General features: G+C 39.4%; 1 protein-coding gene across 5 annotated transcripts in view; it reads left to right on the forward strand.

The window, feature by feature from the left end:
- Positions 1-3,020, forward strand: part of DCUN1D2 (defective in cullin neddylation 1 domain containing 2) — a 32,342-nt gene that overhangs the window by 852 nt on the left and 28,470 nt on the right. The gene's annotated exons all lie outside the window — the stretch shown is intronic.

Below are 3,020 nucleotides of genomic sequence, written 5' to 3' on the forward strand. Positions count from 1 at the left end.
CTGAGTGTAGAGTTTATCCAGAAGATAATGGGAGCCATAGAAGGTTTTCAAGAAATAGGGATGTGTGTGATTTGATCATGTTTGTATTTTATTAAAAAGTGTTTCGCCAGGAGGATAGGGATTGGATTGGAGGGGGTTAGTATTTCAGTGCAAGTCGGAAGCTGTTTTAATAATTTAGGGAAGAAAAGGAAAGGGCTAGAACCAAAGATTGTAGGAATAAGGGAGATAAGAGGAGGGAGGGGTGAAGAAGAAAAGAAGAATAAAGGAAAGAAAGGATTCAGCAGTTCCTAGCTTGGGCGTCTGAGCAGATGGTGATGTTATTTACTAAAGTGGAGAATATAGAGAGAAGAGCAGATTTGTATGGGAAAACGATACAATAATGGGAGGGGGGGGGAGAAATAGAGGGATCATGTAATCATATAGTTGGTTGGAGATATGGACCTGAAGCTCAAAAGGGCCATTTCTGGAAATGTAGTTACTTTGAAATGGAGTGGAAACCATGATAGCCTTTGGGTTTCATCATTTATTCCATAAATTCAGAGGTTTCAGTGTAAAGGAAGGTAGTGTGCAAGATGCTGGGAGTTTGATGGTGAGCAAGACAGATGCAGATTTGGTATTCATGGAGCTGATGTCCTTGCAGGGGAGAAAGACACTAAACACAACTATTTTATTACAGTTTAGATAAGTGCTAGGGAGAGGCACAGGTTCCAGGAACCCATGTGATGGGGGTGGGTGAGTGGTGTCAGGTGCCAAGGCAGTGAAAGCTTAGCTAAAGTAATACCGCATGAGCTGAACTTTCAAGGAGTGGGGTGAGAGGAGCAGCCAGATATGTGCAGTACTCCAGGTGGAAAGAACAGAATAGGTGGTAGGAAATGGTATGTTCCAGGAATGTGAAGACCTGTCTGGCTACAGCACAGAGAACCAGGGAAAAGTGACACAGTAGGAGGCTGGTGAGAGAACTGGAACCAGATTGTAGTCTCCTAGGGCACAGGAAGAAAAGTGAGTCTTTGTCCTAATGGTAGTGGGAGCCGGTGAGGGGCTTTCAAACAATACAGAAATAGTCCAGAAAAAAAAAAAAAAAAGAGTGGAGGCATGAGGACAGAACTTTAGAGTGGGAAGAAAAGCCAAGAAGAAGATGAAGAAGGGATGGTCAGAGAAACAAAAAGACTAGAAGGGGTCATAGAAACCAAGGATGGGGACAGTCAGCAGTACAGCCAGAAGGCTCTCGATAACTCTAGCTCAGGTTGATAACTCTAGTGCAGGTGCACTGCCCAGGCAGGATGAGCCCACTTCAACAGGCAGAGACCACTCTCTCCAGCTGTTAAGGGGAAGGGCTAGGTGGACAGGAGCTTAACTTACAGAAAAAGACTGTGCAACCACTGCAGAGGTTGAAGATCCAAGAGTGTGAAAGGAGACACTTGAATTTAACACCACCTGCAGCCTGCTGTATATGGAAACGAAGTCAAAGTGACCAAGTTTATGTAACTATTTTGATCAATATAGTTGCCTGGCAGCCCCTTGTAAGTTGATCCTAAGAGAAGATTTTGTTGTATTAAGTGGAAGGGCATTGTAAAAATAACTTTTTTTAAAAAAAAAATTTTATGTGTAGTCAGTCTCGGTGCCCAGATTATATAAGTGATTTTTCACAAGGTCACAGTGAAAATATTTGAGACTTTTTCCATAGGTTAGAGATTTTTATTTGATATTTCTACTGGATTATCTAAATTTTTATTTCAAGAAGTTTGTGCATTTTAACAGAGTAAAACAATGAAACATAGAAATTCCACTCCCCTTAAAAAGTGCCATTAATAATTTTATTCTCTTGACGTGGTCTCAGTGAAGGTCATCAGAGCTGAAAGGGTTATGGACCTGTATTAATTTTACATGAATTTCATCCTGTCGAAATAGGTCAATGTTTTCTTCTTTCCTCTATAATTTTTTAGTTTATGAGGCTTTTTCTTTTAGACAGCTTTAGGCCAGTTCTCCTTTTTGCAAATTGCAACTTACAGCTTGCAAATTGCATATATCGTCTTTAGACTTAGCTTAATGATTATTATTTCAATGACTTATTTTATGGAGAAACTTGTAAATTGTTTCAACAGTCCCCTCCCTTTTGATTCTGGCCAGAAACTTGTTATGGGCTAAGCTTAGACACATGGCTCCTGTTGCTCATTCAGAATCAGCACTTTGCTACCACTTTGTGGCTCAAAGTTTTAGGATGTCTTATGACATATCAGGCGCTTGGAATATATCCGAGAGGGATCTGATTTGTTTCTCTATCTGCACTCTCCCCATTTTGTAACTTAACATAGTACCAATTCAAACCACTTGTGTGGCCTAGATCTAAATACTCCTGCACCTTCTCTTCCAGAGTTTTCAGAAAGTATTCTTCTTTACACTGTTAATGTAACTATTTTGTCACATTTTAGGAAAGGCTTCAGGAGGTGATTATAAAAGTACCTCAAGATCAGGCATTATCATGTCTTCCAGAGGTCTGTCAACACTTACTTGGTGTCCATCTATCAGTTGTATAAAGCTGGTTAAATAATTCAGTTACTTCACAGTGTATTACCTTGTCAATTCATCTTAGAGGTTCTAAAGGTGCTATGTTGAATTTTTTTTTGCATAAAATCTGTATAACATAAAATTAACTATTAAAAAAATGTACAATTCAGTTGTGTTTGGTATATTAACAACATTGCGCTACCACCACCTCTATCTAGTTCCAAAACATTTTCATTACCCCAAAAAAGACCCCACAACCATTAATACTCACTCCCCATTCCTCCCTCACCCCCGCCCCTGGCAACCAGCATTCTGCTTCTGTCTCTATGGACTTGCCTCTTCTGGATATTTCATATAAATGGAATCATACAATATGTGACCTTTTGTGACTGACTTCTTTCATTCAGCATGTTTATAAGATTCACCCACATTGTAGCATCAGTACTTTATTCATCTTTATGGCTGAATTTCATTGCATGTATATACCAAATTTTGTTTCACAACTATGACAAAAT

The sequence above is a fragment of the Pteropus alecto genome, unplaced genomic scaffold (assembly GCF_000325575.1).
Source record: "Pteropus alecto unplaced genomic scaffold, ASM32557v1 scaffold13, whole genome shotgun sequence".
Lineage (NCBI taxonomy): Eukaryota > Metazoa > Chordata > Mammalia > Chiroptera > Pteropodidae > Pteropus > Pteropus alecto.